The sequence below is a fragment of the Megascapheus bottae genome, chromosome 30 (assembly GCF_031878675.1).
Source record: "Megascapheus bottae isolate mThoBot1 chromosome 30, mThoBot2.hap1, whole genome shotgun sequence".
Classification (NCBI taxonomy): Eukaryota; Metazoa; Chordata; class Mammalia; order Rodentia; family Geomyidae; genus Megascapheus; species Megascapheus bottae.
Window position 1 is genome coordinate 9991522 of NC_143538.1, and position 24416 is coordinate 10015937.

Here is a 24416-nt window from a genome sequence, read left to right on the forward strand (position 1 = left end):
TAACGCCGGTTCATTTTGATTAATTATGTCAGGGAATTAATGTATGATTACTAACTTTGAGCAGATCCTGCCTTTTCTGACCCTGAGCTGCTTGTTTGTGTGGCTGGTTGTAATTTTCGGCCGAAGGGTTACCAGAGGTCACAGTGTGGGCAACCTCTTTTAAACAAAGGAAGAGAAAAAGAAGCAGAAGCCTCTAAACAGGGTGGACACAAGTTCCTAGCCCTGACAGGGAAAGGCTGTTAAGTGTTTTAACAGTAGGCTTTTTATATATTTACTTTTGCTAATAAAAGATGGGTTTTGCCAGAGTGGAGAGTAACCTGGGAAGATGCAAAGGGTAATTTAACAGTAAAATGTCAGCCCATAAATTTCACTTCATACTGCTTTCAGTGGCCTAGGATCTTGTTAAAGATGAAGTTGCAAAACATTCAGTTTGGTTTTTTTGCCAGGTCAAGAGAATCAAGATGAAAGGAACTAGTTTTTGTTTGTATTATTTTTCTGATGTCATTTTTCATTATAATTTTTTTAGCATTCTTAAGTAGTTGGACAAAGGGGTTTCAATTCAACTTTCCAGTATGTGAGTAGAATGTACCTTTTTTTTTAAATTTGAGAATTATCTTTGTACAACTACTTAATAATCATAAGTTAAAGAATTTAAGTTTATGAGTATAATACATCTTGATTAATGCCACCCCTTCTGTCATTCTCCTCCCATCTCTCTCAACTCCACCCAGCCCCTCAAATTACCTGCCTCCATGTTCACACATGGACATTGAATATTATGATTGTATTCATCCATCCTTCCTCTCTCCATTAATCCCCTTCCTTCCCTTTGGCCTTCACCCCTCTTGATGAGACATGGAATGAAACTTAATAGGAGATTTTTGTTTCCTAGAAGATGGTGTGTAGTTTAAATAGTTGAGTAAGTGCTAGATATGTAGAAGAATGATGAGAGAAAGCTGGTCTCCTTCACGTCAAAGAATTTTTATTCCATATATTCCTGTGTGAAAGCATGCTTTCTAGGCAAAACGATTCTGTTCTTTAATATGAAGGAAGAACTTTCACACTCATGGTCATAATCTACTCTTTTTTTTATTGTAATTAGTAAAAGGGTTACATGATATTTGCCAGATAGAAGGTGCATTAATTCACATACATTGATACCCTTTCACATGTCTTGGTACCCGTTTCCCTCCCCCCCCCACACCCCCCACCCGTCTTGGTTTTCCCCCCTTCATAATCTACTCTTAAAGGTGCTCTCCCAAGAATCCAGTCACCTCTCTTCCATGGTAGCTCATAGAATAATATAAATTAGGTCCGTAGAGTTTGAGACCAGACTTCAAGGATTTGGCCCTTGATGAAAACTTTCCTTCCCGTTGATGGTCAAGTTTGAGGAGTTTCTTGTATGAGAGTTTGTGGGTGTTATGTGGTCAATTATGTTCTGAATGAATATAATTCCAAGACTCTGAGGGTCAGGGGGTCAAGAAGAGGTTTTATAGGGAACACAGAAGTATGCTGGAGCCACACAAGTATGCAAACAGCAGGGGTTTGCATTGAGATAAAGGATGGAAGGATTAGTTGGTTTCAGAAGGCATTGTTATGTATAAATAGACTCGAGGGGCCGGGAGTTTGGCCTAGTGGTTAAAGTGCTTGCCTAGCATGCATGAAGACCAGGGTTCGATTCCTGAGTACCACATATAGAAAAAAGCCGGAAGTGGTGCTGAGGCTCAAGTGGTAGAGCTCTAGCCTTGAGAAAGTCCAAGGACAGTGCTCAGGCCTTGAGCTCAAGCCCAGGACTGGCAAAAAAAAAAAAAAAAAATAGACCCGAAAGCAGAGAGTTAAGAAAAAATCAGAAAATAAAAACAGGAGCTTTTACAAAAGTAGGTGTTACATAGATGCTGTATTAAACTTTTCAGCATTATAAAACACCTTTTCTCTCAGATTATCCAGAAATGAATTGTGCTTTAGCATTCAGACTTAGTTAGCTCTGTCCAGGATGTTAGAAAGACACTGGGCATACTGACAATTGCTGACCGCCCATAGCCTTTATGGACAACATAATCACAATTACTGTATTTCAAACAAGCCCCTTTCAAAAATTAGAGGTGTTGATGACTTTAATGGGGACATAGAGCATTTGTCTGTTCCATTATTGCAATTACTGTCTGGCGTGGTATCTTCTCCCTGACAGTGGCTAATGCTGTATACTTCAAAGGAAGACATAAACCCTCAATAATGCACTTACGGTCTAATTCACATCTAGCTTGCTTCATCTCTGCACTGTGTTCACCCACTACACACACACACACACACACTTGCACACACACAGGCACACGTGCATACTGATATGAATATAGGTTTTCTCTTGAAGAAGTACATTCTCATTGGGCTTGCATTGAAGCTGCAGGTAACAGAAGAAAAAAAATGAGACATGGTTCTAGGAGCATATGTGGTGGGGATAAGGAGAGGGAGAAATGGAGAGAGGTCTCTTCACTACATTTCCCTGTTAGGGCACAGCTTCTCCTGAGTTGTTCAGAGATCTTGGCAAACACATGCTTTGGACCCAACTTGCAGTCTACTTCAGGGGCTTGACAATACTGGCCTTTGAACCCAAGGACTTGGCATTTCCTAGGCAAGCATTATACTTTCATTATTTTATTTTTAGATAGAGTCTCCTACATTGGGCTTGTATCCACATTACCCAACTTCTATTTCCTACATTGATGGAGTTATGGTCACTTTTTATTCTGTTTAACCTCAAATCACAATCTTCCTAGTTTTGCCTCCCAAGTAGCCGATGCCACAAGCATGAGTTACCTGGCCTGGCCTCACATTTAATCATAGCTTTCTTTTAAAAAGAATAAGCTGGGGCCAGTAGTTTGGCCTAGTAGTTAAAGTGCTTGCCTAGCATGCACAAAGACCCAGGTTCGATTCCTCGGTACCACATACATAGAAAAAAGCCGGAAGTGGTGCTGAGGCTCAAGTGGTAGAGCTCTAGCCTTGAGAAAGTCCAAGGACAGTGCTCAGGCCCTGAGCTCAAGCCCAGGACTGGCAGTAAATAAATAAATAAATAAATAAATAGAATAAGCTAAAACACTGGGCCATTGAACTACACACAATCCAGTGATGAGAGGAAAAGGTTCTGTGAGCAGAAACAACTGTCAAGTCACGTGTTGATTTCCATCAGGGTTTTTCTGGAAAACATGAATGATTTGCCAACCATTGATTCTAGTTTTTCTTCTTTTTTCCTCACTTGCCAGTTGAGGCTGGTGATGGCTGATTACTGTTTTTGACTAGGAGAAAAATCACACAGAGAATTTAGGACTTCTACATCAAAAGAAGGTCACACACAGCAAAGAAAATTAAAAAAAAAAAGAAATTAAAGGAAGAACACCTCTTACCTGCATGATGCCTTTTACCTAAATGAATTCCATAATCTCTCGGATGAACAAAAAGCTGAAGAAGTTGGTGTTGAACTCTGCGTGTTCAACAGCTTCAGCGGCAGCCTGATTCCTTCTCATGGGTGTGGATGGGCCATCGACACACACTTGCTGAGGTGTGGGAGAACCTCTGTCGATGAAGACTCCAGGATAAGGATTCCACTTCATAGGCTTCTTGGTCAACTTAGTGCCAAGGGACACAGAAAGCTGTGAAGGTAGATTGGTGGATGAGCTAGTGGTCCTTGTCCTTGTTTCTCAGATACTTTTGGTTCAATAAGTCCTGGGCAGTGCAAGACAAGCCAGGCTACTCTTGGGCATGCTGGATCAAGGATGCTGCAGAAGCTAGAATCTTACTGCAGGGCCCCCAAGGGCCTGATATCATGACGATGATGGTGACGTCTGAATACTATGACCATGACTTCCTAATACTGGCAGTAACCGGAAATGGATTGTCCATTCTCTCTGCCTCTTTATGTCCTAATATTGTGGTGTGTGAGTGTGTGTGTGTGTGAGTGTGTGTGTGTGTGTGTGCGCGCGCGCATGTGTGTGTAGGGGAACTATATGGATCAAATGATTGGTTTTTATTTTTTTTTAATTAATCTGAAATGGCAAAAGCAACTTTCAGTAATCACCAAGAGCAAACTATTTAGGCAATGTCACTAAACACTCACAAGCACATCTTTTAGCTAACCTTCACAGGATGGTGCAAATCTTTTCAATCCGTCGTGAGGGAAGCAATCTTCGATGACTCTAAACACAATGTACAATAAAGGTTCAATGAAATTTAAAAGAGAACACTATTTTGGAAGTGTGTGTGTGTGTGTGTGTGTGTGTGTGTGTGTAAGTTCAGAGGTGACTTTCAATGGAACTTCAAAACCAAATTGGGGAACAATGAACATAGAATTGTTCTTTTTAATCATGAGCAAAATCTATCACACATGTTTTTTCAAGTAAAGTTTATTAGAAAAAATCTGCTACTAGGGTACCACATGTTAAGTTTGACTTGCCAAGGTCAGGGAGGGCAATAAACCCCTGAACCTTACAAATATGCAAACCTAACATAAATAACAAATTAAACCCAGCCAGGCATAACACTTTGGTTAGTTGGATGTGAGACAGATCTCAATTCCAGGGGAATAAGAGCTTGTTGATTGGTAAGGAAAACCCAGTCTTACCCTCTTTGTTCACTGACCATTAGTTTTTCTTTTGCATCTGGGCTTCACTTCGCTCCTTCCTGCTGGGGCAAAAGCTCATAAAAAGTGCTCTGCTGCATTCTCTGCTGTGACTCTGTGTTAGAGCTCAGGGCTTGTTGGTGTGGTACACTGGGGATAATAATGCAGCATAATTTTATGAATGGTGCTGGGTAGACTTGACAGGAGGTGTTTGGGGCTTTAAAACCATTTCTTAAATGATGGAGGCCAGGATGGTCCTTCAGGAAGAAGTTAGCTTTGTGCTGGTTGCCAAACCAATAGACTGGGAAAATGAGGTGGTATGTGAAAGCAGGCAGAGAGGGAGGAGGAGGAGGAGAGGGAGGAAGAGAAGGAAGAGGAAGAGGGAGAGAAAGAGGAGGAGGATGGCAACGAGGAGGAGGAAGAACGAGAAGAATATGTTTTTTGATTAAAGTTGGCATCTTTGCTTCTCTTGCTCAAGTCTGGTACTTAACCTCTTGAGCCACACCTCCACTTCTGTGTTCTCTTTTTCTTCTTTACTGGTTAATTGGAGGTAAAAGTCATGGATTTTTGTGTCCAGGCTGGCTTCAAACCATAATCCCCAGATCTGATCCTCTTGAGTAGCGAGGATTGCAGGAATGAGTCCCTGGCACTTACATACAGTTGTATGTGTGCATGTATGTATATATTAAATTATGAAAGTTTTAAAAAGCCATGCCAAAGTCAGGGAAGAAATAAAAGGCATGGAAATTTCAAACATTGTCCATTTTCAAACTAGAATGTGTGACTGGCGTCACAACGTATACATGAAGAACCGGATTCGGGTTTGCAGGTGTTCAGTGAAAAGCATAGGAGTTCTCAGGATCATGGTTGAGTCAGAACACGTGGTTGCCGTGTGTGTGTGTGTGTGTGTGTGTGTGTGTGTGTGTGTGTGTGTGTGTGCTAGGTATGAAACCAATGTTTTGACAAGTTTCATCTGTGCTACATTTCATTAGACAAAACCTATCATCTCCAACAACTGGTAGGTTTGATTTGGGCCTCTGAAACTTTCGTCCGGGTTTTTGTTGTGGGCAGTGACTCTGGTTACTTTCAATCCGGGTTGGCAAGATTATTATTCAGGAATGCCAACCTCATTCAGCAGGCACGCTGGGTGAAAGCGGTGAGATACAGGATTGAGACTCAGCCGTTGCCAGGAGGAAAGGAGAGGGAGGATGGATTGTCTCTTGAAGAGAAAATTATTTGACTACATCACAAAGGATACAAGAATTGCTCTCATTTTCTATGCCAAGATCTTATCAAGTCTTTTCTTTTTAAATTTTGAGAGTTACCTGTGTGCTCTCAGGAGCCGATCTTGTGAGTCAACAATCACATTCTCGTTGAAGTATTTTATTATTAATATTTTTTTTAATGATTAAGACCTGAGAGAGTTTTTGTTGTTTGCTGAATTTGGATGATAAGACTTTCACCTCTCAGAATGCAAGTTTAAAATAATGTGGAGTGGAACGATCACGATGACATCACTTGGAATATCTGAGGGCATATTCTCCCTTGGATCAATGGATGGAATATTTCTTCTGCCATGCCAGCTTGTGTCTGCAGGCTAATGAGGTAGAACAGTCACTTGTTTAACTGTGAGTGTGTGTGTGTGTGTGTGTGTGTGTGTGAGAGAGAGAGAGAGAGAGAGAGAGAGAGAGAGAGAGAGAGAGAGAGAACAAGAGTTTTATTATATTTTTTCAAATGGCCCAATTTTAGGAAAAGAAGTTTTCCAAAGTCCTGCAGGGGACTAAAAACTCATTTTAACATTATACAATTGAAAACCCAATAATGAGCAAGCAGGGTGGGACAAAGCCTACAGAGATTTTTCAGAAACCTGGATGACAAAAAAAAAATCCCACTGCCATTTGCCATTTGATGTGCATAATTTCTTTTCATCTGAAGAGCTGCACTATGGGTCATCATCGCAGGAGCCTGCCCCCTCCAACCATGAGAAAAGCAACCATTTGACAGATCAACTTCCCGACAAGATCAAGGTCAGTGTAGAAATGCCGTGTTGCATGTTGTGATGGAACCATAGAGGAGCAGTGTATCAGTGGCACAGAATTATGCCATGTTAATGATGTCCACATAAAATCTTGTTTACTATTGCTTGTAGTTCTCAGTTGGTTCTTTCATAGCTTTGTTCTACTTCAAGTTCCTCAGATCAGGGTTCTCAGATCCACCAGTCCTGTCCTCTCTCTTTTGTGTTGGTTGGCAGAGTGATCTTAGATTAAAGCCGAATGCTGCAAGGATGGAGTAGTACCAGAAATCTAAGTTGCCATTTCTTTGCCTCTTTTTCTGTTACTCTGATACCAAGATACCAGGATGAAGTCACGTGTGTAGGAGGCCATCCTGATATCAACCCTTTCAAGATTTCACAACTCCATACAATTTGTGCAGCCGCCTCTCCATTCTTAGATCTGGAGTCAATTCATAGATTCTTCTCTTATAACCTCTCCCTAATTGAGATCCTTGTCTTTCTCTAGGAGTAGTGGACATCTGATCAGTTAAAGTTTCATGTCAACTTAGTCTCAAGTAATTTTTAATAACACAGGAATAACCTTGCTCGTTGCTTGCCTGTTGATTGTAAGTGGGAGGTAATTAAGAGAATAGAGGAAAAGCCATTAAGCAGCTCTTGAACAGGAAGTTAATTCATAAAGTATACTACTCCTTTATTTGCTTTTAGATTCCTGTGGATACAAAGCTTTTGCTTCTATAAATCTTAAGGACTAAAGGATTAAGGTATGTAGAAATACACACATACATACATATCTATATGTGTGTATGTATATATATATATATTACTGAAGAAGAAGTCTTCATTTTTAGCCTCTGGGCACACGACTCTTGATTGTATTAAATATTATATGAAAATGTTTATTTAAAGTTCCTTCAGCTGACAGGTTATTAAATGCTAGATCAAATGGCAGAGAGATTCACATCAGACTTATAAGTGGGTGCGTTCAGGGTAGAGCACATTGAGTCTTGAATAAACAAAGAGAGGTAGAAATATCCTAAATTCCATTTCACTTGTTGGACATGGGCCTCTCGTGACTGAAAACTGATGGAAGCAAATTTGGAAAAGCCATCCGGAGGTAATCAGAGACGGCAGAAGTTCACGTGCTTAGCAATACTCTGAGAAGGAATCCATTTCATTTTTACAGCAGATGTTTGGCAATTAATTAGGAAAAGAAGCCTTAATATGTAACCCAAGGTAGTCACCTCTCATGGAAGCATTCTTCAACTCAATGGTAATAGAAACACAAATAACTAATAATAAACCAAAAGCACAGCTTCCATTAGCCTCTTTTCAATTGCTCCCCTGCTCCTGTGCACTGAGCAGTTTGAAGACTTCCAACATTTGGGTCATTATTCTTTATCTCTGTGTAGTCAAATTCTGTGGGTTCGGAGGGGAAAATAAAATCTCCCTTTAGTCCAATAAGAGGTTGGCAGAAATGACGTTAATACGGCAAAACCGTCTCCTGGCAGAAGGTCAGTGGAGAGGCGTAATCAGTTTAGAACTCACTGTTGTAACTTACTTGGATGAAAGACGTTTCTTAAGGTGACATTAAGATGAAATATTTAAGATAAACTGGAAGATTTGACTGGAAATTCACAATGGCTCTCTGAAATAGTCTGCTCTGATTTACAGATCTTCAATTTTCAATTTATGAGCTGAGACCAGAGTATACCACTAGAGGATGAGAAATAGAGAAGTCATATTAGAGGCTGCTCATATATCCTAAAGACAGACTTTGGAAGAATTAGAAAGTATAATAAAGTGCCTGTCCCTTTAAGACAGGGCCTGGCTCACTGCCAATTTTCTACCTAAAGCATTAGATATTTTTAAAGCCCTTAAAACTGTCACTTTCTCCCAAGACTTTTTGTCATCTCTAAATGAAAAAACAGTACCGGAGAGATTTGCCCGTATTGTTTCCAATCTCCTCAGGATATTTTTTGAAAAGTAAATATTTATTGCTGACAATAATTGTTTTTTTTTTTCCTTGGGAAGGTTAACTAGCATTTCAAGTACAAACCACAGCATCTGGGCCCCTTTGACATTGCCCTCATATCCCGCAAGCTTGCAAACAAGAATGAGGAAAAATGCCAACTATTAAAACGTTCATTATTCTTTTCCGAAGGAGACATCAGAAGTGAGTTGTGGAGGGCCCTTCAGAAGGGTGTTTGGGGATCCACTGGGTTTGAATGCAGGGCAGAAACCACAAGGGGCCATAAACGAGAGCACAGGGTTTGTCATAGCCTCTTGGATCCTCTTTCAAGTTCTTGAGGTGGATGTAGACACCAAGATCATCCCCAGAACCCTTCCTTCCTCCCTGAAAGCCCCTTTTCCTGGGCTTCTGAGAAGGAATTTCCAGATAGGCAATCTTTGCATGCTTTTCTGTTAGACACTCTCAATTACTAAAGCAACTTCCCCAAAATGTGTTCCTGCTAACTTGGTCTGTGGGAAATTGTGAGGTTTCATTTACTTATGAAAGTGTGTGTGTGTGTGTGTGTGTGTGTGTGTGTGTGTGTGTGTGTGTGTGGTGTGTGTCCATACAGGGACTTGAACTCAGGGTTTCTCATTCGTGCTTGGCTATGTTGCCCAAGACTGGTGTTTTACCACTGGAACCAAATCCCCACTTCTTTTGGCTTTTTGGTGGTTAATTGGAAATAGGAATCTTCTGGACTTCTCTGTCCAGGTTGGCTTGAAATCATGAATGTCTTTCATCTCAGTGACAATTATAGGCATGGAGCCACCAGAATCAGGCGATGAACATGTTTTATATAATCAGATAAGCTAGGAAAAAAAATAAATTCTTCTAGAGCAGATTGTCCCCCCTGCCTCAAGACTTCAATGCACATGTTAAGTCTCAAGTCATGAAGCATCTGTGGCGATTCTGAGAGCATTTCGAGTGGTGGTGTGGCTGGGGAGTGTGTAAATACTCAATGTTTCTGAGTCAAGGGAGAAAACCCCACCTTAAGAGCTGAAGGTTTAGCTCAGAGCTGGAGTATGATCTTCTCTCGAGTTTCGCATATCCAGGACCAAGAGTCAAAAAATATCCCCAATCCAATCAACAAGTGTCACCGGGCAAAGCATTGGTCAGGATGCACAGTGCTCACAAACACATCTGTTGAAGCCAAACTTCCTTGGATGACTATTGAAAGACAAGTTGAAAATGAAGTGCAATGTGAAAAATAAGCAGGTCGGTTTGGAATATAACTTCTTCTCAATTATTCTTCTAGCAAACAAAACTCTACCACGCTTTGTTTTTAATGGTTTGTAACGTCTATCTGTATGTGTGGTGTTGAATTCCGGTGAGCTAGTGGCTTTTTTATCCAACCATTCAGAAAATCCGGATCTCTCAGCCTTTATCAAGCTCTCTTTAGTAGGCCTCTGGAACCTGTACTGCCACTTACTGGTACCCACCTTGACCTGGCGACACACGGTCCTGGGGGTTAGAAACAGGGTCCAAGGTGCCAGCATCTCTATTAGAACTAGAGATTGTTGCAACAGTCTTGACCCAGAAACTACTTTAATTTTATATTTCTTATGACTCGCATTTCCTTTCTTCTCTTCCCTCAAACTGTGAACTTTCATCAAAAGCAACTGTGTGTGTGTATATTTATATATTTTGATAAAAATATATATGCCATAAAATATATATTATACACAAACACACCAAGTTGTATCAGATTCTACATGTTATTAAAATTGGAGAAATTGAGGCTCTGGGGGTGGGGATATTGAGGGAAGGGGGATCCCTGCTTAAGGAAACTTTCTCATATCACCATGAGACACTCAGTACTTAGTGGTTCCATCTTAATTGCCAAATTAATTATCAGAAGAGATCCAGTAGGTATACCCAAGCTTTACCATCTGCAAATGGTACCCCATTAAGCATTCTATAAGTGTTTTGTAAGAATAGGAAGAGAGCTGGAAATGAGCTAGCCATATTTACTGTCTCCTCATCATTTTAAATGGGGGAAATCAAAAGATGTTGTGACTCAGTGGAAGACTTATGCACCACGGCAAACCTCTGAAGAGCTTTGTTGGCCATTCACCTGTTTATTTATTTATTTTAATGATGCAGAACATTTCTCCAGATTAATTGTTTTCTTTTAAAGTATCTTGAATAAAGTGGTGCATAAAATGACTATAAACATCTGGGGCATGGGAAGTATGCCTAGAAAATGCTTCAGCAAATCTCTTTGAATGAACATTGCAGTAAAATAACAGTAAGCATGATTTGAACCTGAGACTGTGTTAGTCCAGAAACTGTGGCTTCTACATTCCAAACTCTCCCTTGTAGATTGCAAATCAGCTTCCAAGGTGATTCTTTAATCTGTTTTCTCAGCCACCTGCTTGCTTAAATGATTGAATGCATTCAATTTCATCATGGCAGTTACTTTTCCCAAACTCTTGTCAAAATCCAGACTCTTTCTGGTTATTAACTCCCCAAATATTTCATTGCCTTTGGAATCTATTTTTTTACATAATTTTCCTTTGAATACAATAAATTCTGAAAAAAACCCTAGTCTTGAATCATATGTGAGATTATTATTGTCTTATTTTGTAGTGTTTGAAGAACTTGTGAAGAACTCTGCTTCTTGCCTTGACATGGAGATTGGGAATTAGATGGGGCTAATTCTGTATTCCTGTATTTCTGTATCTGTGTTCCACGTTCCCTGCCCTCTGGAAGAGTGTCTTCCTTCAGATAATGCATCTGAGATAACATGAGTTCACCCAGGTTTGTGGGTGATCTGAAAATCAGACCCCAATCATTTCATACCCCACCTGCTTTGCTCATCCATTTAGGCAAAGTTTAACTATCAGCCAAAGCCCAGGGCTTACCACGTCAAATACCAGGAGAGGAAGAGGAGAAAGCTCTGTGTTTGAAAGTGGGAGCTAAACATTCCTGCCCCATCGGCGTGGTGTGTTTTTCTTTCAGCAGGCTGAAGAGTACTGTTGGCACAAGCCTCTTTTCCCTGTGTTTGTTTCTCCCGAGGTTATATATGCTCAGCAGGTTCTGGTAAGTGTGAACAGACCACAGATCGAGAGCTCGTGTACAGGCTGAAACAAAAACCGAAAAGGTGTGAAAACATGAGTCCAGAGATCGAGTTGATTAGCCCTGGACATTCCTTCCTGAGAGATATCTCTCACAGAGGTGATGAGCTGGTTAGTGTAAATGCCTAAAAAAATATGGTGGTGGTGGGGCAAGGAGTACAGATCGCTTGCTAGTTAGTCAGTGGGTGATTTATCCTCTCCCATCTTACAACTTGGAGGGATTAGGGTGGAGCCACAGCTCCTGGCATTCTTGTAAATGCCACATTGGTTGCTGTGTGTGTGTGAAATAAATGGGTTGCAACAGGGTCTTGCCAAAAGCAAGTGTTCCACAGGCAACTATTGATTAAAGGGTTATTTCCCTATCTGGTTAAGACTCTGCATCTGTAGGTCTCTTAATAATTATCAGGATGTACTTTAGGCAAATGCAGGTATGCAATGTAAAAATTCAACCTTAATAGCTACCCTGAGGAGAAAGGCAGAAATATAACCCCAGAGTAAATGCAAACTATATGTTTTTGTTTTATTTTGCTATTACATGCTAAGTGTTCTTTGTAATAGGAGAGAAAAAAATCCAAACATAATGTCCAACTCAATATGATGGTATTTGTTTATAGAATGGAATAGCTTCATAGCTTTTTATAAATCTTTGTTTAGAAAATTCTTTTATGGCTAAGATCCAGGGGTTTAGGTCCACAGTTCTAGCTATTCCGAGGGCTGAAACCTGAGGACTGAGGTTCAAAGCTAGTCTAGCAAGACAAATCTTAGAGATTCTAATCCCCATCCACCAGATAAAGCTAGAGGCAGAGCTGTTTCTCAGGTTGTAGAGTGTGCCAGCTGGAAACAAAAGCATGTCAAGTGAGAGCTTGGGGCCCAGTGTTCAAAGCCTAGTAGTGGCACAAATATAGAGACAGAAAGAGACAGAGAGGAAAAAATAACCTTTGATGAGAAAGTGCTTGTAACCTTAGAGTGCTCAAATTAAAATGATGGTATTACTTAACACAAAACTTTCACATATACTTTCAGGAGATAAACAACTATAAAATTCTGAGAAATACATTACACACCAGAAGAAATCATTCTCTGCACATCCTCTTGACATATGAATATATGAGGGTTTTTTTTTCACCTCCACAGTTTTCTCTTTGGTTGTTTATTATTGGTTTTAGCCAAATATCAAATAATTTGGTGGATATTAATTAATTCCATCTATTGTGGAGACATCAGCTTGGAGTGTCACAATTGAACCAGTCCTCAGTCACAAAAGGTGGATATTCCAAAAATATCCAGGTAGTCATAATACATTGGAACCAAAGGATTTTTCCATATGACAGGAAAATGTGACTTGATCCATGAGTGTGTCCTTTATGTCGTTGTTTGTTTGCTTAACACTATGGTTTGTTCTTAACACAAAGATTACAAAACAGCAAAATTCAGCTTCTCATTGACAATTGCAGAGATCTGACGACTTCGGATTATTCAGATGCTTGATGTCAAGTCAGTACTTCCGGTAAGTATTGTGTCCATGTCACACAGTTTGTGTGTCTCATCCTTTAAACCTATCAGACCTGTTCCTCAAGGTTCTTCTGGTTCCAGAGCTATAGATACAACTCGAGGCCTAACATGCCTTTGCTGGGGTGAGTGATATCTTGTGTGGCTATTCTATGACCTATGCTTTCGTTGTTGGGGACAATGGCGTACATTGTTTCTCTCATCCTGTGATCTTCATGGAGGTTGGTGGAAAATTATTTATCAAAGGGGCTTAAGCAACCAGCCATCTCGGGGGTGGAAGAAACACTATGAAACAAACACGTTCTCTGTGAGTGCCATGAGGATATCACTGGTAGGTGCAAGCAAATAACACACCGTATCTGCAAGTGCAACACCACATAGGTGTGACAACAGAAGCGTGCGTGCGTGTGTGTGTGTGTGTGTGTGTGTGTGTGTGTGTGAAGTCGGTCCCCCGAGATGATCTCCTTCTAGACGACAAGGTGAATGAACATCCTTAGCTCACAGGACCTACACTACCATCTGTAACCATGTTGGTCTTTAAACGCCTGAGTTTCAGCCCTCTGCCATAAAGTGGGAGCGCTGGCATTCTTTAGGACCTGGGAGAGTTGTTGTGTTCCACTGGAATGTGTTGAATGGCTTGTAAATTAGAGTCCCTAATGAAAACTCGCTGGTGTCCGACTGGAGCAATCCCCTGGTTAAAATCAGGCAGTAATTCCACTAATTTTACTGCCCTTCTCCCAGCCCTCAACGCCTCATTTAGGAAAAAAATGTTTACGTTCCCCTCAAAACACCTGCGTTTTAACTTCAGTCCCCAAAGCAATTATAGTTATTTTTTATTTATTTCATTTTACTTGATTTTACTTGACTTATAATTCATTTAGTTTTTTTTACCTTGGCCTCACTTATTTCAATTCTTATGTGCTTTTTTTTTTTTTTTAAAAAAAAACGATTGCATTTTTCTAGGACTCTCTGGTATGTATGAATGAAGCACTCCTTTCTTTCTTTTTGAAAAATAAGAGTAAAAAAAAAAACAAATCCTGAAATTGTTGTGGGCATTTTATGTTGTCACTTTGTGGTACGTGAAGAGATCCTGGTTTTATGGCCACCATCCATCCTGAGCCCTTCAGATAATTTTTAAGACAAACAATAGCAAGAAACTTCTGAGAGAAGTTTACTTTGTCACTAAATGCAATACTGGCTTAAAGATGGCATGGTGTGACCACTACTTATCCAGTTTAAAACTTTCCAAACTTCAGCTTGTACCAAATTTAATCTCACACAGATCCTACTCCATTAAAAAAAATCAATTTAGCATTACCTTAAAAAAAATAAAAAGCACTGATTTGAACTTCAAGAACAAGGAAGTTCTATAGAAAGCATCGGGCACAGAATGGAAGTCTGCAGTCTACTTGCTCTTTCAGCCACATGAATTAACAGAACATTACCTAGAGTTGAAATTTTCTGACTCCTGCTTGTTTAAGTTCCTTGAAAGCCAGGTGAAAAATGTGTCCCAAAGTTCAATTGAGAGAGAGAGAAAGAGAGAGAGAGAGAAGAGAGAGAGAGAGAGAGAGAGAGAGAGAGAGAGAGAGAGAGAGAGAGAGAGAGAGAGAGAGAGAGAGAGAGAGGGCGAGAGCAAGCAATATCTTGTAACTCTGTATTACATTTTGTTGCTTGATAAAAAGCAGAGGGAAAATGATTTGGAGGAACATATACACAAATCTCTCTATTTGTTTCCAAAGCTTCACCTTTCCTCCCCCCCTCCCTCTTACCCTCCATGTCTGGAGAACATCTGTGAGCTGGGATAGGCATTCTGGGTAATGACATGCAAATGAGCCCGCCAGTTCACAAAATTTCCTTGTCCAATAATGGAATTGGACCAACATGTAGGTTTTAAATTGGAGCCAGGCTTGCTCAGGCCAGATGTGCAAACAAGAACACGTGTTCCTGGTTTTAGGGATTGGAAGACCAATGCCCCATGGGGGAAGGGAAGGGAAAGCAGATAAAACAAGCTCCTATCAAGGAAAGAACAAGGGATGACTAAAACAAAGTCTCTCTCTCTCTTTCTCTCTCTTTCTCTCTCCCTCTCTCTCTCCATTCTCTCCCTCTCTCCCTCTCTCCCTCTCTCCCTCTCTCTCTCTCTCTTTCCCTCTCTCCCTCCCTCTCTCTCTGTCTCTCTCCCTCCCTCTCTCTCTGTCTCTCTCCCTCCCTCTTCCTCCCTCCCTCCCTCCTCCCCCCCCCCCCTCTCTCTCTCTCTCTCTCTCTCTCTCTCTCTCTCTCTCTCTCTCTCTCTCTCTCTCTCTCTTTCTCCCAATCAGATATGTTTAAACCATGAAGAGTTGCCTGTGGTGGCATCTACCAGGTCTCTCTAACCCTCTGGCTTGGCTGTGTGGTGTAGCTTTCAGAGGAATCCATCTCCTTTAGGTTAACCCACTTGTCACGGTCCTGGTGGAAATTTTTCACTGTCGGAGGTAATCGGAGGCAGTGGGGTTATGGGGCAGTTTGGCTACCCTGAGTTGTCCCTGGTCTTGTCTGAAACACAGAAGGGAGATTGACCTCCCAGCTCTCCTCCCTCCCTCTGGGCAGAGAAAAGTTCCTGCACAGAAACAGGGATTCCATACCTGGTGTCTCCCCTCCTGCCTGAAAAATAGACAGGAATGTCATTCACTGGGCCACAGTAGAAAGGGAATCATGAAAGGCCCGTTGGGAAGAATCTCAAAAGTACTGAACAAAGGTACATCAAATGAGCTTAGCTCAAAACGTGGTGTTCTGGGAATGTCTTGAAAAACAGATTTCAAAGTTCTCCTTTTTCTGAAGTGAAAAGGTACCTTACCTTCTCCCCCCCTTTAAAGCCCACCCCCTGCCCCCAAATAAAACCAAAACATATTACATTATAGATGTCATGGTTAACAATCACCGCGTGACCCAGGCTGACGGAGGACCGGAAAAGGAGAAAACATTTGGACATACTTCTCAAAGATGATGGATATATTTAAGTGATAGCTATTGAATTTATCAGGGTCAGTTAGCATAATGAAAATGTATTTTATTAGGCTGTTAAAGGGATAAATTGTTTTCATATTTGTTCATCTGTTCCCAAGGGTGATTTTTTTCTTAAAAAAAAAAAACACATGCTTTTCATGTTCTAAAAACGAACAGCTAAAAAAATAAAGCATTCGTTTGAGAACAGAAATTTGCCACTATCAATATAGTCTAGTGCTCTTCTGTGCAGGCCTAAGGAATAATTTTCTGACTTGACCTCCTCCATCTGCCACAATAAATAGTCATCAGAATTCCCAGGCTAATAAAAATAAATAAAAGTAAAAATGTACATTAGTGAAGGGGGAAAAAAACCCCCAAACACCACAACAACTTAGGTCAGGTTGATATTTATCAAATGAAACACAAAACCAATGTAGTTCTATTTGTTATTTAAAACTGAGAATTATTTTTGCCTCAATTCAGTGCTGCGTAATTTCCTGTGATTGGAATAATATGATATGAAAGATCTGGGGGTGGGATGGAGAGGGGGAGATAGGAAGGGACTCTCCAGTTTATTTTGTTGTATACTTAAAGCATCAGCACATCCAATTAAAATGGGAACTCCTTGAGTGTGGCTTCCCAAGCTCCCACAGGGTTTTCGAAGTTTCACAAAGGAAAAGCTGTGGTGTGAAACTTTATATTTATTAGTAGAGGTTCCCTGGTCATGAGTAGCTAGGAATAGCTAAAATGAATACTAAAATAACAGAAGGCAGAGGGTGTTTGGTGGAGATAAACGTGCTGGACTTTTCAGTACTGCCTCTTGGTGTAGGGTACCCTGCCTCCATAGACTTGATTATAGAGGAATAAAATACAGCTTAATGTAGCTGAGTTCTAGCCTCTCAGCCAGAAAGCTCCCTTCACTGAAGGTAAGAGCAGGATGTATTTTTAAATGTTCTCTTCAGTTACTTTCTTCTTTTGGTCAGTCATTGGCTCGTAAATGTTCCTTAAATAGTGTGTGTGTGTGTGTGTGTGTGTGTGTGTGTGTGTGTGTGTGTGTGTGATGTGCTTATCCCAGGGCCTGAATTCAGGACTTGGGTACTCTCTCTGGGCTTCTTCTGCTCAAGGCTAATTCTCCAGAATTTGAACTCGAGTTCTTTTTTCAGGCCTTCTTTGGGGGATAATTTGTGGAGGGTGAGAGTCAGGAATTTCCCTGTCTGGGCTGGCTTCAAACCGCAATGCGGTGTTCCATTCTCAGAGTCCTGGGGAGTTGGGGATTCTAGGCATGGACCGCTGGGGTTGGGCTTTAAAGGCTGCTGGTTTCCACGATTCCACACCTGATTCATGGTTTGCTTTTCTTAGATAATTCCAAGGACTTCATTCACTTTGATCGTCACCAGAACCTGGCTTACATTTCCAGGACCCTATGACATTTTGCCACTGGGATTCTTAAGTGTATTAGACTCGTGGCAATGGTGATAAATGTTATATATATGTAGACAATGTCTCAGGACAAAAATTTCAATAAGACCCCTTGGCCTATCCCTGCTGCTTTCTTGATGCGATTTAGGATCTCCCTGAACCAAAGTCATCATAATTAGACCACCACCATTCCTACCTCCTCTTTCCCTGCCCCCTCCAAATGTATTCTGGCCTGACATTGATCACAATGACCTTCTCATCACCTTCAGAAGGCAAGGGTGAACGTCACCACATGATCCCGATCCCTAAACACCCAGGGCAAGACCCGGAGAAGAAGGTCAATGGGGACTGCTGGAAGAAAATGCTGGCAGAATTCTCCTTTGGGTTTTATGATGGGTAAGTGTGGAATGGGACATCTTGGTGGAAAGCAAGTTGGCTTGGAAGTTTCCAGTGTAGAGGAATTCTTTTGGTGCCAAGGAAAACACATGTAAGTTACCAAGAGAAATGCACCCGGCTTGGCCAAAGAACAAAACCCAGTATGAAAACTCAAAGCAGCATGAGAGAGGCAAGAAGAGTGTGTCAAGATTTGAGGATGTATATGCAAATCCCAGACACGTCTAGGCTATTATAGAATCTGACCTCTCTCTCTCTCTCTCTCTCTCTCTCTCCCTCCCTCCCTCTCTCTCTCTCTCTCTCTCTCTCTCTCTCTCTCTCTCTCTCTCTCTCTCTCTCTCTCTCTCTCTCTCTCTCTCTCTCTCTCTCTCTCCACACTCCAGTAGCAGCAATCTAGGCCGCAATTTACATTTTACATTTATGTTAGCTTCTGGAATTGGGTAGTGGAAGTGTTCAGGGCGGTAGATTAGAGAGAAACAGACCGAGTAAGAGTAGTAGAAAACAGGCAGGCATGTAAAATGTGCAACCAAGGGCAGATAGAAGTATTTGCTTCCACTTTAAACCAATGTGTGTGTAATTAACAGCTCCAACTCATGATTTAATTTCCCCAACATATTACTTTTTATTGCAAAAACCCTTCATGGAACATTTTGAGTCGGCTCCGAGATGAGTCTGACATAGTTTCCTTTGGTTTCTGGTGACTGAGTTCAGGGCTGGTGACAAGCACCATTCCCAATAGCAGAGCTCAAATTCCCTCCTCACCTCCACAGCAGGTGCACGGAGGAAATTGGCTGAACAAGTGAATGCACCCTTGTTACTGTGACAGACACTGTGGGGACTGGTGGGTTCACTTGGGGAATTGTGACGTGTGTTGTTTTTTTTTTCCTGTACAATTATTAGTCTGTCTACCAAGACCATCTCCAATTCCCAGTTATCACAGTTGTAAAGCGATTTGGGCTAAATGGATATATCTTGACTTGACTTCCCTTTCTATGTTTGAGAAGTTGAAATTTTCAGAGATTCCTTTCTATGGAGATGAGACTTGTCACAGAAAGGGCCCACATGCTACCTCTCTCAGAAGGAAAACCACACACACACACACACACACACACACACACACACGGACAAAGCCTTGAAGGAAAAGAGTGTGTGTGCCGGGGGAGAGCACACAAAGCCCTCAAATGTGACTCTCTTTAAGCTTTATCCGTTTGGTGTAGGCTGAGCAAAAAAAAACATCTTTTTTTTTAACAGATGAAAGAATTTTTTAAAAATTGGGTTATTATGAGAAATTCACAGAATGAGTTTTAACTTTTCATGGTAAGGTGTTACAGGTTCAGATTCTACAATCATCTCTAAAGTACATATGAGTGAGGGGAGTAAACTTGATCAGGAGAAGAGATGAATTATTTAGACTATGGCTCTACTCATACAAAAATGAAATTAATGTCCCACGGTTCTCTTAATAATTCAAATAGAATTCTCTACTTTTCCTTAATCAATTGTATGTTTTAAATGAAGTATTTTTTCCCCCAGCGTGAAATAGCCAAGTGATTTCTTCAAACTCTCACTCTGTGTACACAGAGGACAATGAACACATTGGAGCCGGTACTTGTAATTAATTTTGAAAGCAGAGAATGTGCCAACATTGAAAGGAGTGAGCCCATTACTGGAACCATTGGAAGCTTGCTTACAAATGTGGGTAAACTATTTTTTTTTTCCTGCTTCTTAAACACTCGTAGATTGTGTAAATAGAAAAGAATTTCCATTGGTAATAGGTGATTTCCATTTTGTTCATCCACAGACTTGAGAGAAGTTGAATTCATGCACACATGAGATCAGGTAACGAAGAACTACAGCTTAGAACAGGCCTCAAGTCGTGAAAAAACCAAAACCAAAAAACCCCAACACTCAGCTATTTACAGCTGGATTGCTTTTCTAGTAAAGCAAAGGAGGAAAAGTCATTTTGTGACCAATGATAATGCCATCTGTTCACTTAGGAAAATAGGACGGAACAGATCCAATTTAGAACAAGTTAAAATGGGTAGAGCCAGAGTCCTTGGCCTTGCCCTTTGGTGGATGGGTATGTGTAATAATAATAATAATAATAACTAGGGAAAGCGAAGAAAATGTAATTGTCTAGTTTTACACTCAAGACCCAGTTTCCTTGACATTGTAAGTGTGTCTGTCATGTTTTGAAATGTCTGCATGTGCTTGGCATGTGTCTACCAAGAAAGACGATGTGCAAACTGTGTGACAGACTGATACCTTCCTTTTCATCCAGGAAGTGTGTTTGAAATGGATGCACTCAAACCCAAAAGAAATGGCAAAGAAAAAGCAATATCTGGAATTTCAAAATCTGAGTAGTGCTTTCTGAGATTCTGTGAAATGCAAGTGTTGTTAAGAAAGCAAATATTCCAAGGTAAAATACTCCCAAGACCACATCAATTGTGATCTGGGTAATTCTGGTTAAGGGGTTATTCTACCTGTATCTGGTACTCTGTTCCTCTTGCATGGCCAGAGCAGCATGATAAAAATTGGAGCCTTCTGTTTTCTTAGCTCTCTAACATCAAGAGCCTGGGAAAGTGGCTCAGGGAACACACACACACACACACACACACACACACACACACACACATGGAAGCACACACACACACACACACACACACACACACACACACAATTTTATGGGGTCCTGCCATAGATGGTTCTGTGGTAAATGAAACCCCATACAGAAAGGCAATGCTAAGTGAGAGCCTTGTTTTAATGTTGGCATAATTCGAAAGACAATGTGAATAATTTAGACCTGAATTATCTGGTTGGGCCCTAGTGCCAATTAAGTTAACCGAATGAATTATCCTAGGGCTGATAATTTGCCACAAACAAAGAGGCACAGAGAGTTAAGATAAATACCTGAAGGGTTCATTTACAAACTCAGTTAATAATGTTTTCAGTCCTAATGACTCAGTTTGGCCATCTAAGTTGATCTATTTGCTGGGTAATGATATAATGGCTTAATTCTACACTCCAGGTTGTAGAGGATTAAATGAAATAGTATATTGAAAGAGTTTACCAGTGCTTGCCAGACTTATTCCTGTCTCCCCAAACCAACTCTATTCCATCCTGGATGGTCAAGTTTCTTGTGGGAAAAGTCAGGATCACATATTTTACTCTTTGCAGGTTACAATGTACTGAAGTTGTTCACTGAGAAAGTGACACAGACATAACTACAGGGTGAAAGTAAACCCTGGAATAGCAGAGCTAAAGAACAAACTTCCTTAGGATCAACGGCTTTGAAATGGCCAGAATAAAATCACAAGTACTTCTTAGGCACTTTATTCAGTGCTGGTTAATTTCATCTTCATGACCATTCTTTAAAGTTTACATGAATAGTTTTCCAAGATGGAGGAAGGTAGGACAGCACACTTGAGAGCCAGTTCACAATCAGGTAGGAGGAATGAGACAAGAACTGACATTCTGCCATTGGAAGCCTAGATCTTTTCCAATAATTTGTGCATCTTTTGGAGACAAAGCCATGCACCCAGTAAAATGCATGCCATAGAGGAAAATAGATATTTTGCAGAATTTTACAGATTAGCTAGTTGACTTTGGATTTCATAGATGGCAAGCTTGAATTTTTCCTCCCACATGTTAAATGGAAATTTGTTTAGAAAGTATCAACTGTCTGGGCACCAGTGGTTCACGCCTAAATCCTAACTACCCAGGAAGCTGAAATCTGAGGATTGTGGTTCAAAGCCAGCTCAGGCAGGAAAGTCCAGGAGACTCTTATCTCCAATAAAGTATTGAGAAAAAGCAGAATGGTGCTGTGGTTGAAGCAGGGTAGAGTGCTAACCTTGTGTACAAAGTATCTTAGGGACAGCACCTAGGCCCAGAGTTCAATCCCCAGGACCAGCAAAAAAGTACAAATTAAAAAATTAAAAAGATAGATGACAGACAGACAGATGCACAGACAGGTGAACTGAGGGCAATAATACCTTGGTTTATTTCTTTTTCTGGGGGGGGGTGTTGGTGGCAAGGACTAAGATAGGAGTTTGAACTCAGGGCCTCCTCTTTCTAAGGGGACCTTTTATACCCTTTACTACATAATCAAATATCAGCTCTTTCTTGCCTTAGTTGTTTTTCACAATAGAGTTTCATGTATGCTGCTGGTGTTGTTTTCTGGGGCCGATCTGAGTTTGTAATCTTCTTACCTCATTCAACTATGTAGCTGGAGCCACCAGCATATGTGATCTTGCTAAGTTGTTTCCTTTGTTGTTTGTTGGTCAAGGATGATCTGGAACTTACTGATTCTCATCTCCTGAGCAGCTGAGATGACAGGTATGAGCCATTGGGCTTGGCCAAGTGCTATGATTTTTCTCTTGTGCCAGCGGCCAGGGACTGGGCTTTGTCCATTCCAGTGTCCTTTTGGGGGGAGACATGTAGAATTCTGTGTGTTTGCAGGGACGGGAACCAGAAGACTTACAGGGAGGAGGCGAGAACTAAAATCCATGGTGGGACATAGCTATCCCTCAATTATCTACTAATGTGCCATGGATTCGAGTCAGGAAAGTGGGTTTAATTTTCTATGGAAATTCCTCCTCTCTGTTTGATCTGGTCCCTCATTTCTAGAATAAAATCAGCCTGATCTACTTAGCTTGTTTTAAGGATGGAACGGAAGGATCGATGTGAAAGTTTTCTTTGAGATGTAAAATTAACAACAACAACCACCACCAAAAAGACTGTACAAATGTGAGGATTATTGACAGCCGATCTCATCCATTTCTGTTGCCAGGCAAACCCTTGGCCCCTTTCCTTAACCACAGACATGGTGGATGGGAGAAACTGGACCCAGGCCCTTTTGCACATTATTTTAAAATTTGTTATGAAATTTTGCCAAAACTTTATAAATACCAGTTAGGGTAATGGGGGGGGTGCTATACATTCTTTCCACCTCAGGAACCATTGTTTTTGTTCTGAACTAATAAGTCAAAATGCATTGAGTTACAGTTGCTTAGCTGGGCCTGCCTGTGAAATGTCTGCTCTGTAATGCTTGATTCTAGCCAATTATCTTTAGTTCCTCTCTTTTATTAGTGTTAAATTTGAATTACAAGGCGGAAGGGTGGGAGTGGAGTGAGTGCTGCCCTAAAATGTTAAAACAGTGAATTCATTTGTATTATTTTATTAACCTTCTTTGTAAGTAGCACCGGGCTTCAGTTCTTTGGTTGTTTTGAGAAAACAAGGAAAACCCATCTTGATCTCTTCTTTTCTTCTGCTTTAAGTGTAGGTCCTGAAAGCCAAAGATAAACTCGTCCCGTTGGTTATAAAGTTGGAAAGAGAGAAAGAAAAAGAAAAGAAAGAAAAAGGAAAGAAAACCTCACAACAATCTTAGACTTGTAGTTAACAAAATAAACTACAGATAAAACCCCCTGAAGGCCTGGCCGTGAATGTTTCCCACTAAAATGGAACTCTGTCTGAAACAAATTAGGAAGGAGAAGCAGGGGGAAATCAACAGCTCTGGGGTGAAACCAGGGTTGGTGCTGTCTCATCATTTTTAAACTAAAAATAAAACAAGCAAATTTTGTTTAACTGCAGCTCAAATTTTTTTTTAAAAAGAGAAGAATTAAAAAAGTCTCTCATCTGTTCAATGTAATTGCTAACAGAGTACAGTCTTACCAGCTGCGGGGTGGAGGGATAAATGGAGAATATCATAATTTTCTCTCCCTGGGGTAAAACCTGCAAACCTGAAGTCTGTTTTGCTATAGTGTGCTTTTAATATACCATGAGAAGGCAAATCAGAGCCTTTCAAGAATATGTCGTTATCATTGTTTCTCCTTTCCTTTCCTTTCCTTTCCTTTCCTTTCCTTTCCTTTCCTTTCCTTTCCTTTCCTCTCCTTTCCTCTCCTTTCCTCTCCTTTCCTCTCCTTTCCTTTCTTTTCTTTCCTTCCTCCCTTCTTTCTCTTTCCCTCCCTCCTTCCCTTCCCCCTACCTTTCCTTGTACCAGAATTAAATAATTGTGGAACAGAGAAGAGTTCAAACTCTTACCAATATCTTCCATCAGGATCCTTTCCCCTAATGGTACCCAAATAGGCACTGTATGATTTCCTGGGTTTTCTCACCAGGAGACAAGCAAAACTAACTGCCCTTTTGGATTTGTTGTATGTCACTTTCTTTCCAAATATCCCTTTAACGCACTGCCACAGAACGTTTCTTCTTGGTACAGTTTCCTTCATCTGAAAGCCCATGTATATATTAAAGCAAATTCGGTCCATATGGACTTGATTCACTTACAGTGAACTCATTGAACTCTATTATTTTTTTTTTTTAGAAAAGGATTTTTTTTGGCATCCAAATCCTCAATGAACAATTTAAAAATCTTTAAACTCTTTTCCATTATTTAATTCACACAACGAT

General features: G+C 40.7%; 1 long non-coding RNA gene across 5 annotated transcripts; it reads left to right on the forward strand.

Moving 5' to 3' along the window:
• The first annotated feature begins 12875 nt into the window (after positions 1 to 12875).
• On the forward strand, positions 12876 to 23572 carry LOC150044404 (uncharacterized). 5 transcript variants are annotated; one of them, XR_016533159.1, is made up of 4 exons: positions 12876 to 13215; positions 19542 to 19703; positions 20290 to 20427; positions 23290 to 23572. It is a non-coding gene; the product is annotated as an uncharacterized LOC150044404 (long non-coding RNA). The 5 variants fall into 5 exon arrangements; XR_016533158.1 differs by lacking the exon at positions 12876 to 13215 and adding an exon at positions 17705 to 18011; XR_016533161.1 differs by lacking the exon at positions 12876 to 13215 and adding an exon at positions 19810 to 19847 and having other exon boundaries at positions 18738 to 19703.
• Positions 23573 to 24416: the final 844 nt, after the last annotated feature.